At 45.1% G+C, this 13424-nt stretch overlaps 1 protein-coding gene across 4 annotated transcripts in view; it reads right to left on the bottom strand.

The window, feature by feature from the left end:
• TAOK3 (TAO kinase 3) overlaps positions 1–10566 on the bottom strand; it is a 165208-nt gene extending 154642 nt beyond the window's left edge. The window contains exon 1 of one of the 4 annotated variants that reach the window (XM_069960735.1): positions 10081–10566. The gene's annotated coding sequence lies outside the window, so the exon portion shown is untranslated. Of the gene's footprint in view, positions 1–9865; positions 9887–10080 lie in introns of those variants that run through there. The other 3 variants (XM_069960731.1, XM_069960733.1, XM_069960732.1) reach the window with 3 other exon arrangements.
• Between the last annotated feature and the right edge of the window lie 2858 nt (positions 10567–13424).

Genomic DNA, 13424 nt, shown 5'->3' with positions numbered 1-13424 from the left:
CAGCATTTACATACTCGCAGCGGAATGACTATGTAAACCCAAACAAACCGACTGTACCGGGAATCGCAGCGGATTTTACTGTGAACTTGCAGCGGGAAATACACAGATTCCAGAAGGTGTGAACCTGCCCTAATGTTTGCTTGGGCCTCATTCACATGTCCGTAGAGCTGTCCGCATTCCACTACATTATGGACAGTGCCCCATTATTCTTCAAATGCGTGTCCACACTAGGACATCTCCTGTTTTTTTGTGCATGGATTGCAGCCAATATATTCACAGAACTTCAAAAATTATGGACGCGTGAATAGGCACATACCCTACAGTCCCTAAATCTGAGGCCTAGTGCAGCCTATGTATGGCTGAGAGGCAGGGTCCCATCACAAAACACTTGATCTTTTCTAAGTGACTGAGCTCAGTGATCTAAAAGGAGTGTCCTTTAATTCTAAAACTCCCTTGACACCTACTGAAGTGGCTCCAGTGTACTATACGAGATGCAGCTTTAAGCTAGGATCACACAATGTCTATTTCAGCCGTATTCTCTGACAGCTGTCAATTTGAGGCTGAAATACGGCCACTTTTAAAACATGACTGTATTTCATCCTTAAAATGACAGCCATCTAGAAATACAGCAAGGGGAAAAAAAAAAAAAAACACTGTGTGAACACAGCTTTAGCCCCCCTTCACATGTCCAGAAAATCTTTCCTAAAACATTAGTGACGAACACCCTTCAGGATGTTTGTAGATCCTGTCCTATTTTCGGCTAGAATTCCAGCGTGGAGGCCCCAATAGAAGTCTATGTGAGTGTAGGAATTCCGGATACCTGCCAGATTCCCATCAGGAACGTCTGCAGAATGATGTCTGCATCCGCTCCCCGCCACTTCCAGATGTCTGCAGAGTTATGTCCACACCCACCCTGCAGCCAGACCTCTGCAGAGTGATGCCCTCAGCAGTGAACCCCCCCCCCAGCCCCCTCGCCCTCTGACCTCGGCAGTGATCCCCCTAACCCTATACCCCACCCTATTCCTGGACCTAAGCTGTGGAGACCTCGGCAGTGATCTCCCCCAGACAGCACTAGAGGAGGCCAGAGCAGGAACTAGGACAGGTGAGATTATCCCTAGAACTACAACTCTAACATGTCCTGCTAAAAGTTCATGATGGGAGTTGTAGTTTTGGAACCAATGGCCATCCAGGTGGCAGAACTACAACCCCCACCACGCCTTAATTGCACATCTGCGGCCCTCCAGCTGTTGCACAACCTAAATTTCCCATCATGCCTGGCCGGCCGAAGCTGAATCTTTAGCTGTCCGGGCATGATGGGAATTGTGGCTTTGCAACAGCTGGAGGGCCACAGTTTGGAGACGCATGGGTTAGAGGATGAAACAGTACACCTGGTATTGGCAAAGCAATACCCCCTTTTTTTCCGGTGGCTCCATTTTTAAGATAAGATGATTTTTTTCCGTCCTTGCCGCACTAGCAGTTTCACACAGTGCTTACCGAGTGCACCAGAAGCCACTTAATATAATAATAATAATGTAAGACTACACACGCAGAGTCTTTTAAAAAGGTACAAATCAGCTTTTACTTACTTGAACTGTGGCCCGGTTCCTGTGCACAGCGCTGGTCTATTCCTGGGCACCGGCCCAACCTGAAGCATTTACAATGAATGGAGTTGCGTCATAGAGCCGAGGGATTTCGTCACACTGTTGGCGGGCGGGGCTGTCTCCAGTGCTTCAGGCCGTGCCAGCGCTCAGGAATAGACCTGCAGCGGTATATTCATATAAAAAACTTAAGAGCGATATACCAGAGGCCACATTCACTTTTAAGAAAATCCCCCCGCCCCCACCCCAGAAACTAGGCCGCTAGAAGAAAATACTGTGTCCAAAGGGCATTAATGTAGGGCCTCAGCAGTTTTTCTAGTAAAAGTACAACCACTTCTTTCTGTTAAGCTGGAATATAAATTTATCAGGATACCCTTGGCAGCCAGAGAACAAGATAGTAGAACTAGAGAGAGGAAAAGAAACCAATAAAATGGGGGGTAGGGGGTTGTTCATAAATTAGACTACACAAACCCTAAAGGTCCAGAAAAATGACATCATGAAACTCTCCTCCTCACCCTGCAACAGGTGACATTGTACATATGTCTGATATCAGAATGGATAAATGTCCATTCACACAATGGATTTTCATTAAATACTAAAAGTCAGGGAAACAATGAATTGCTGAGGTTTTGTGAGTCGGGTAAAGAAATCAGCATTATAATGGAGAATACAAACTTCAAAGCCAAGAATCACAAAATTCATAAAATCCAAAACATACTCTTAGTAGGCAAAATGGATACAGACGCAGCATGCACAGAGGCCGAATTCAGACTATTTCACAGTTTGGTTCACTAGACTTGTTCCCAGAGTAGCAGTGCTGTGGTTTTGTGCTTACAGCTGTAAGGGCCCTATTACACGGGGCAATTATTGTGCAAAATATCATATTGATAACTTTTAATGTACTTTTAATAGAAAACAAGTTTTTCTTATCCGGAGTTCCACTTTAAAGGGATATTCCACTCAAACATGACTTTATATATGTTGCTTCACATGGTGTGACTAGCAATTGCTTCCATAGTTCTTATCTATTCAGTCTCCTTCCCCCAGTTCTCAGAAGCTTCTTTCTGCTTAAGATACAAAAAAAACAAAAACTGAGCTTTCCTTCCCATCTCCTTTACCTTTCCGAGACAGATGATGTATATAAGTCCCTAACTGCAACTTTGTACTGCCAGGAGGGATAATCACAGTCAGCAACCTGACCTCAGATTAACCCTTTCAGAAATACAAAGAAGATACAAAGTTGCGGATAAAGCTGCACTGGTAACTGAGTGACAACCAGGAAGTGACAAAAACTTCCCCCTGTGACATCCACTTTGTCTCCCAGTCACCCCCGTAGTCACGCATTCTAGGCATGGCCAAGTGTGAAATACAACTCCTAAGCTTTTCTGAGCACTCAGTTTCCAGGTGTCAATGAAGCAGGGATGGGGAGAGAGCAAGCTTTCCAGCTATTCAGGAACGTCTCTGACTGCTTGTTCCAAACAATAACAGCATTTTTCTACATTATGGAAGCACAGACTGATATATGAAAGGTTCCACATGTCTCCTTGAACTAACAGCTATTAAACAGAAGTTTGGACCTTGAATTACAGCTTGAAAATTCCCTTTAAATCCACATAGTAGAAAACCTCATTCTTATTGAAATATATGAATCACATAAATTGTGATGTATATGCAAATAAGGGGCCCGTGGAGCCTCATTTAAGAGTCTTGAAACACAGGACTAGCCAGATATCCCTTTGGTAAGGGACCAGCCAAGGGACGGCTCCTGTAAGGAAACCACCATATTAAGTGGCCCTATAAGTCAATGTAATGGCAAGGGAAAAACCAAGGCCATGTATCCATCCACAGATAGCTGTTTCGGGGTGTTGCCCCTCATCAGTGTGGAGCAGGATTCTGGCTAGGAGGGAGCAATGTCTAGTATAGTCATAAGTGTTCAATAAGTGCTCAATGCAGTGAAATCCTAGCTGCATTGCTCCCTGGGAAATATGTATATGCAAAAAAAAAAAAAAAAAAAAAAAAAGGCCTTTGGGGCCTATTCTGATGTGGAAGCCACAAAAAAATGTACCTAGAGAAGAGAAAAAAAAAATCCTCAGCATAAATAAAAGTCACCAACAGCAAATAGCCCTGAGTCTCTAAAAATATAAAAAAAAGTCTTGCAGGCAAGGTGGAAAATATTTGTCGTCCAGATCAGCAGATTGTATTGGACACACCCAGAGAAGTAAAGCAGCTGCAAACGTTCTACATCTCTGACGTGAGCCGCTTCTCCCACAAGTAACAGTCAGACGTGTTATAAAGTAACTAAACATAATGTAAACTACAGCTTGTTACCTTGTAAAAAGAAACTAGTCACATTATAGTAACAGATACAATATTACCCAAGAGACACAGCAGCGGCTGACTGATGGTGCCCAGGACATACACAGCACATACTCCAATCTTATCAGGATCTGCAGGCCTGTCCTGCCGGGCAATGTCTGACCGTACATACCAGAAGGGACGTGCTGAGAATCCTGCACGGCCACACCTTACTCTATGCTCCTTCTAGCTGTGAAGCAGCTGCGGGGTTGTCTCTCCGGACTGTACGGAGCTGCAGCCAGAGGTCGGAGTTTCACTACTTTACTTTGATGTTGTTTCCCCCCCTTCACTCAACTTCCTGAAAGTTACTGTCTTTCCTCTTTTCACTAAGCAGAAAGTTACTTCTTAGTGTGGGCACTGCCATAGGTAAAGCATTGCAAGGAGGGGGATGGTCAATTAAAGAGCACAATGAAAATATACAACACACTAAATGGCAGGAATGGAATATGACTGAAGGACTTTAAGATAGAGGCAGCAAATACCCCAGTGTAACTGCTCACTACAGATATGCAATACATGCACCGCCTCATAGACCATGAATGTGATGCAAATATATGCTCGGCGGTAGAGCGGCATCTGATGAATAATGCACCACAAGTTACTGACAGGGTGTGGACATGTTCCCTTCTATGAAAAACAACCAGTGCCGACCCCCTCACCAACAGCTAAGCAGGGAACACAACACTGGACAACACACCATTTTGGAAACGCAACTTGTACACAACTTAATTTTAAGTCCATATACAATTACTACCATAAAATTAAGTTTGGAAAATAAGGGAAGTTTTATCATTGAGTTCAACAAAACTCAATAGTTAAAAAAAAAAATACATTGTGTTTTTAAGTCATAAACTACAGTTATGACACACGTAAAGGGGTGCTTGAAAACACAGAAAGGCTATGCTCTCATAATTTAGAGGATAGCCTCCATTTAATGACAAATAATTGCTGTTATTATTAAACAGCCGCTATAAAATAATGGCATTTATTTGCCATTAAAGTGAATGTACCATCAGGTACAGGGTTTTCTATCTGATTAGATGGGCACCGATGCGGGGATGGCGGTCACATGGTCCTTTTATTTTTTATTAAACTGCGTACTGAAAAGATCCCAAGAACTAATTCTTCATATGCTGCAGATCACACTACATCAGGTAAGTAAATGGGGTGAACATGGCAGCAGTCACAACCTGTCAGCTGCAAGAATTTTTGTGGCTTTTTGCCACTGTTAGGTCCCAGTCAGTTGAGTGTTGCAATGTGACCACACTGACCTTAGGTGTGATGTTTTGCAATCCACCCAGGGCCTTATAGTGATCACCATATAGGCCCAGCAAACTGGGGGCCCCCAGTGTGACATTATCCTCTCCCCCCTGCCCCTGCCCCATTGATTCTAATGGAGCAGCATCACAGAGAGGAGGGGAGATTCCAGTGCTCTGTGCAGGGCTGATGCTCGGGAAATATATATATATAAAATGTGCTTCAAATATCGGTCAAAAATATGTGTGTGTGGGGGGGGGGGGGACACAACCAACAACACCTGGGAAACGTACATGTATTTTCATGTCAAAATATATATATGTGCATTTTTCAGTTTAATTATGTAATGAGGTCTCCCCCTGGGTAAGTTAATGGCACAGGGAGCTTTTCCTATGGATTGTGCAATAAAAAAAAAAAAAAAAACACAAATCTTCTGGATCCCCTTCTGGTTTTGGTTCAAAACAGCAGTGGCAGCTTTCCTGTGTGAACAGAGCCTCAGGTCTGTGTTAGTTACCTACCTAGGACTGGTCCAAACCATGGATGAGCGAATGTACAGTGCTAGTGAAGAGCTTTGCTAGGCACGGCCGATGACTGGTCAGCCAACCGCCTTAGAACTTTCTGAAGCTTCCCAGGACTGGATACTTTTCCAGGCACCCGGAGCGGAGTTCAAAGACAATTGACTGGCCAAACCTAGCAAAGTGCTTCACTAGTACTGTACATTCGTCCATAGTTGGGGGCAATGTTATCATCAATAAGGATCATCTATAAAGCTGCCTATACACATTGGATCTATGTGGACGGATTCTGCAGACTGGATCAGCGCAACCTATTCTGTATGGGAATCCCACCATAAAGTTACATAAGGAAGCACTGGCATTCAAAAAACATACGGACCCAAAATCCAGCTTTCTAGAATGGCAGAGTAGGGTACCTTTAGGGTATGTGCACACTACGGAATCACGCCGCGGATTCGGCAGCTTGCCCATGCTCATGGACGCTGGCGGAGGCGCGCAGGTTCCACCATCCGCCTGAAGAATGAGCACCCCTCCCCCCCCCACAGCACGCTGCGGCGCATGAGTGACATCACATCAGGGAGAAGCAGGCCAGGAGAATGTCATTTTTTTTTTTTTTTTATTTCTACTCCATTTTTATGGTTTCCTGATCAGTGTTTCCTGACTGTATAAATGGACACAGAACTGTGGAGGAGGCCTAAGGCTATGCTCACAAGTAAAATTTTGCTGCTCATTTTGGCTGGGTTCACACTACAATTTTGAAATCCGTTTTTTTTAATCCATTTTTTGCAAAAAAACGGATGCATGTGTGTGCATCCGTTTTGATTCGTTTTTCAATTGAATTCCATAAAAAAAAAAAAAAAAAAAAAAAAAAAAAGGATCAAAACTGATCCGTTTTTTTAACGGACACAAAAATGTGGTCGACTGTGTTAAAAAAAAGAAAAAAAAAAAACGGATTGCAAAAACGTAGTGTGAACCCAGCCTTAGTTGTGCATCATTGTTTTCTATGAGATTATGCACCGCAGTATACACTTTGAATTGGGGATCACATAAGCACGCATTGTAAACACGCTGGAACAACATGCCACTTATTTAGAGAATGTCGCTCAGGCATGTGCCTCTTACATATAGCATTGCATTGGAGTTAATGTGTCCTAATAGGAGTCCAAGATGTTGGAATAGACTGAGCATAACACAAGAGTAAAATATGCGGTGTGAACACGGCCTAATGATTCATGGAAATGTGAAACTGCTTGGTTCTTGGGAAGTGGGAACGCAGCCTATATGTGGCCCTAAAGCCCTACCCTAAGGATAGCTTGACACTGCCTTAAAAATCTCGGAAAAAACGCCAGTGGCCAGATGCTACCCTTCTGCACATTCAATAAATCTGCAGCAGAAATTTTTGTGACGGTCGCATTTATCTAACATGCAGCGGCGTTCAGACAAACAGAAGATTGCCGGTCGCAGATATTCCTGCGAGCTTTATAGCCGTTACCTGATGGAAACGTTTGGTTCCTATAAAATAACATTGACTTAAAAAGATGCAAAAGAAAGCTCGGAATGGCAGCTGCTACACGTCGGTTCTGTCACCGTTCCTATTTTCAGCTTCCAATGCACATTAGCACGTTCACACGTGTGATTTCTGTTACCGAGTGAAAAACAATTCAACTTTGTTTCACACATTGACGAAATGCATTTTTATGAGCCTCTTTGCTGGCTTTCTAGGACGGCCATGGCGCGGAGGATAGGAAGAGGGTTCCATGTTGTGCTACATGTATACAAATACCGACACCGAACAGAAAGATGAACGCCACAAGGATGAAGGAAACCGGAGGGATTAGAGCTCAGCGCTCACTTCAGTAGCTTCAGCATTTTCTCTTATTCCAGCGATATCCTATCACATGCAGTCAGGCTTCCAAGGGTTACTCTGGAAAGACCACATCCAGCTCTCCCACCCCACCCCCCCATACACTTTTTTTTTGACACTTAGTAGATCAAACCTCAATTCCCATAATGCCTTTAGCTTTGGCCGTCCAAGTATAATGGCCCGAGTTTGACACCACTGGTACCCAATCCTTTTAAACCTGTTGCTCTCCAACTGTTGGAGAACTACAACTCTCATCATGCTCCGGCACTGAGGGGTTAACATGGTTTCATTACATGCCACGATGTAAAGCCAGAGTCAGGAACCTTCAGGCATCCAGCTGTTGCAAAACTACAATTCCCATCATGCTTGGCCAGCCAAAGCTAAAGCTTCGACTGCCCAGGCATGATGGGAATTGTAGTTTTGTAACGGCTGGAGGGCCGAAGGTTCCCCATCCCTGATAAAAAGTCTTTCCCGGTGTTCCCTAACAGTAGCAAAACTACAACCCCCATCCGGTTCTGACAGGCTGAGAGGAATCACTGATGGGCTACGTGGTTTCAGTAAACAGCACAGAAGTCTAAAGCAGTTCTTGTAGTTGCAAAACTACAACTCCCATCATGCCCTGACAGCTCAAGGCTATCGGGACCTGGTAGATGCTGAAGTTTGGCAACAACTGGACAGTCGCATGTTGGTAAAGATAAGTGTACACCAGAGTAACCCAACCCGTGGCTCTCCAGCGGCTGCAAAGAGACGACTCCCATCATGCCCTGACAGCATGTGACTGACAGGACTGAGATGCCGCATGTTTTCATTACTTACAACCATATAACGTCATCACTGCTTCCCAACTGTGGGAAAACTACAACTCCCATCCTATCTTGGCAGCATTTGGACTACATGGCAGTACAAACCACAATCTAAAGTCTAAACTAGTGATAAATCAATTGCTGCATAACTACAACCCCCATCGTACCCTGACAGCCTGAGGAGATACATGATTTCAGTACATTCTACAAACAAAAGTAAAAAATAAAGTTCCTAATATTTGAACAACTACAACTCCCATCATGTTCTGACAACCTTTAGTTGTATATAACACATGCTGTTTTCCAGCTCTGACAATACTACAACTCCCATCATGACTGAAGACTCTGGATGAAACAACTCTCTAAAACAGTGTTCCCCTACTATGACTCCAACCAGAGCCAGGACATGATGGAAGTTGTAGTTGTTTTGGGGAGGGTTGTCACTAATTTATTGAAGGAACAGCCTCTCTTGGGCCTGAACTGGCTGATAGCAGGGAGTAATAGCCGACACCCCCTATATACACAGCAGCCATAGCCCCAGCATTACTCACCCTATGAGATCACTCAGCCCACAGGCATCAGAGACCCCGGACTGTGTAACCCAGGGGGGCAGCCCCCAACCCCCAGAGCCGCTCTCCTGCCTCCAGCTAATTCTAATGGAAGTCACAGGGGGAAGTCTTGGAGGAGATGAAGTCATCATTGGACACCAGTATCATTATGTATATGAGGAGCGTCCATCAGGCAGCACCCCAGCCCCCCCCCCCCCTCCTCTGTATACAAACATCATGGGGAACACACACAGGACATACATACACAGGTACACACACCACATATATACACACACACACTACACAGATATACAGGTACACACACCACATATATACACACACACACACACACACACTACACAGATATACAGGTACACATATACACTACACACACACACTACATATATATACATACACAGGGAACACACACACACACACACACTACACAAATACCAGACATGACATACACACACATATATATATATAATGTGTGTATGTCATGTCTGGTATTTGTGTAGTGTGTGTGTGTTCCTTGTGTATGTATATATATGTAGTGTGTGTGTAGTGTATATGTGTACCTGTATATCTGTGTAGTGTGTGTGTATATATATATATATATATATATATATATATATACACATACACACACAGCACACATATATACACTACAAACATTACAAAAGACACACACCACACACAAAATACATATATACATACACACACCAGACATGACATACATTACACACAGCACACATATTATATATATATATATACACACACACACCACGTCCATACATACACTACACAAACACACACCACACATGACATACATATATTCATACATACACAGGGAACACACAACACAAATACACAGGACATACACTACACACACACATATCTATACACAGGCAGCCGTCGTACATACCGTGTTGCTGTGTGATCCGCACGGTGTGAACAGGCAGTGTGCGCGGCACCTGGTGACTCATTCTCTATATTGGTGATTCCTCCCTTCCCTCCCGCACACACTGATGCAGAGATGAGTAAGCCGGCATGCTGCGCGGGAGGCGAGGGCTCGTTAATGGCCGCGGGATCCCCCGCACAGCGCCGTACACACCGAGCGGAGCCGCAGACGCGTCTTACCTGAACACACGGCGCAACTCCGAAACAAAGTCCGTCCGGTCCCGGCAGAGAGACGAGGAGGAGGCGGGGAAGGAACTCCGGTGCTGTCAGTGACTGCCGCCAGCTACAGGGCAGCAAAGTGCGGGGCGGGAGACACCTGTCAAAGTGAGTTGGGGGAGTGCCGAGTCCTGTGCAGGAAAGTGCTGGGGTCCTCGTCACTCCACGCGGGGCAGGGACTCCTGTCACACTGAGGGAGGGGGGGGCTCCCCACATGAGCCGCTTCCCGCTCCGGCTGCCGGCGCTCTCTTTCACTTCTGTCAGTTGTGCGCGCACGGCTCCCGCGCACCTTTCTGACCCCTCTCGGCCCCCGTCCCTCCTCAGGGAGAGTTTACTGAGAAAGAAAAAAAAAAAAGAAACATGGAACCTCCAGCTCGCGGAGAGCAGTCTCTCAAGGCAGAAGTAGCCGAGCGCAGAGCAGCCGCCCCACTGCTTTTATTGTTAAACGTTCACGGCTGCGCGCTCGATTGCTCGGGTCTGGTGGAATAGGGAAGTGCGTGCTTCTTATGTTATTACATTTTGGGAGACCACGTGAGGCCGGCGGCTCCGCCCCGTTCTGTGACATTCTGAAGTCTCTTCGCTATTTTTAGCCCATTGGTGATTTGTTAACCCGATGAGTGCCGGAGTAAAACGCTTTGCGTTAAAGTCACGAAACGCGCGGTGACAGCTGTGCTTGTGTGTACGGGACGCAAAGCCGCGGCGCCCGGGACTGGAGGCTGCGTTATTGTTATGTAGATATATATATATATATATATATATATATATATATATATATATATATATATATATATATATATATAACCCCTGCTATAGGGCGCCGGACACATAGGTCGCGTCTTCTGTGCGTAACGCGGGGACCCGCTCGGCTGCGGCACCTGCGATACTTGTAATTATAGAGACGCTAGGCTGTGGGGGCGGCTGCTGCGAAATTGGGTCATGGAATAAAGGCAGAAGCGTCCTGATTTCTACTCCTCACATGTCAGCCCTCTGCTCTGCTGCCCCCTGGCGGTCAACGGCGGAACTGCAGCGCGGAGAACAAGAGGCAGCTCATACATTATACAGCGATCTGCACTGACTCATTACCGGCCTGTACGGGGGCTCACGGGTCAATACAGCAGGGGCTCAGGCACACAATGACGTATAGGACACGGGGCTATATATATATATATATATATATATATATATATATATATATATATATATATATATATATATATATGTGGGGCCCATATAAGCGGTAATATAATGGAGACTCGGGGTAAGACGCCGTGAGGCCCCTATCTGACCGCTATGGTGGATACTGAGGTGCTTTAACATTAGATTCATACAACCGAATTATACTGAGCTGTATACCGCACCCATAGAAGTTCATAGGGTCCCACTGTATATTCATAGAACTATGTGGATCCGTATAAATCATGTAGAGCTGTATTATGGAGGAACTCTCCCTCTACTATCTCTATAATATGATACAGAGGGGTCGCTGCATGATAAACATCCGCTAGGGCCTTGTGCGTCTCTGTACGCGGCTCCGCCATGTGCTCCGGCTGGAAATAACAACTTTCTCTTGAGTTAATGATATCTACTACAATGCAATTCTCCTGCAGTGTTATTATGGCACTTGTTGCATAATGGTGACATCCGCTTGTGCAATACATTCTCAGCTACATGACTGGCACTCCAGGCCGCTTAGTCCGAGCTTAATACGCATATAAATACGGCCGATCTCAGGCGATGCACATGTAATAAATAACTGGTAGAAGACATAATACACATAGGCACAACACAGAATGGGACGGGAACTCAACCGAACGTTCAAAAACACAACAAGATTTCTCATCCACTCAGAAATGACCCAATGTCTCACAATGCGGAGCTCGTAGCTTCTCCCTGCAGCATGACACCTTCACCACCTCCACACAATGGTATCAGCTTCCACCGCAACTAATGTATAAGTAACTACACCTGCTGTTTACTGGATTGGGGAAGGATTTATTTATACAGAGGACAGGGCAGATCACTGGGCTGCAGTGTATACACATATACACTCACCGGCCACTTTATTAGGTACACCTGTCCAACTGCACGTTACCACTTAATTTCTAATCAGCCAATCACATGGCGGCAACTCAGTGCATTTAGGCATGTAGACATGGTCAAGACAATCTCCTGCAGTTCAAACCGAGCATCAGTATGGGGAAGAAAGGTAATTTGAGGCCTTTGAACGTGGCATGGTTGTTGGTGCCAGAAGGGCTGGTCTGAGTATTCCAGAAACTGCTGATCTACTGGGATTTTCACGCACAACCATCTCTAGGGTTTACAGAGAACGGTCCGAAAAAGAAAAAACATCCAGTGAGCGGCAGTTCTGTGGGCGGAAATGCCTTGTTGATGCCAGAGGTCAGAGGTAAATGGGCAGAATGGTTCCAGCTGATAGAAAGGCAACAGTGACTCAAATAGCCAACCGTTACAGCCAAGGTAGGCAGAAGAGCATCTCTGAACGCACAGTACGGCCAACTTTGAGGCAGATGGGCTACAGCCGCAGAAGACCACAACGGGTGCCACTCCGCTCAGCTAAGAACAGGAAACTGAGGCTACAATTTGCACAAGCTCATCGAAATTGGACAGTAGAAGATTGGAAAAACGTTGCCTGGTCTGATGAGTCTCGCTTTCTGCTTGAACATGACAATGAGGTCACTGTACTCCAATGGCCTCCACAGTCACCAGATCTCAATCCAATAGAGCATCTTTGGGATGTGGTGGAACGGGAGATTGGCATCATGGATGTGCAGCCGACAAATCTGCGGCAACTGTGTGATGCCATCATGTCACTATGGTCCAAAATCTCTGAGGAAGCATCCAGCACCTTGTTGTATCTATGCCACCAAGAATTGAGGCAGTTCTGAAGGCAAAAGGGGGTCCAACCCGTTACTAGCATGGTGTACCTAATAAAGTGGCCGTTTAGTGTATACATACACATAGTATACACTCCGGCCGGGATCGCGAAAATTCGAACGATAATCCTTCTGTGTAAACGAATAATTACAGCTCCTTGTTTAGATTACAGACAAACACTGATGTATATAGTTATAATGTAAATGTACATATACTATACAAATACTATAGTAGTCTATAAAAAAAAATCCAGAAAATTACATTTGATGCTTTTTAAAATAGTTTTCTTGCATGAAACAAGGATTTGATCAACTTGTGACTGTGCCTGGCGGAGGACTCCTAACCTGAGACAAGAAGTCTGTAGGAGAAGGAAGGGGGCAGCATGGACTCTATAGAGGACACTAGGTGTGAAGCAG

This window comes from Dendropsophus ebraccatus, chromosome 3 (assembly GCF_027789765.1).
Source record: "Dendropsophus ebraccatus isolate aDenEbr1 chromosome 3, aDenEbr1.pat, whole genome shotgun sequence".
NCBI lineage: Eukaryota > Metazoa > Chordata > Amphibia > Anura > Hylidae > Dendropsophus > Dendropsophus ebraccatus.
The sequence above is the reverse complement of the archived record's forward strand: the minus strand, read 5'-3'. Positions and strand labels throughout refer to the sequence as shown.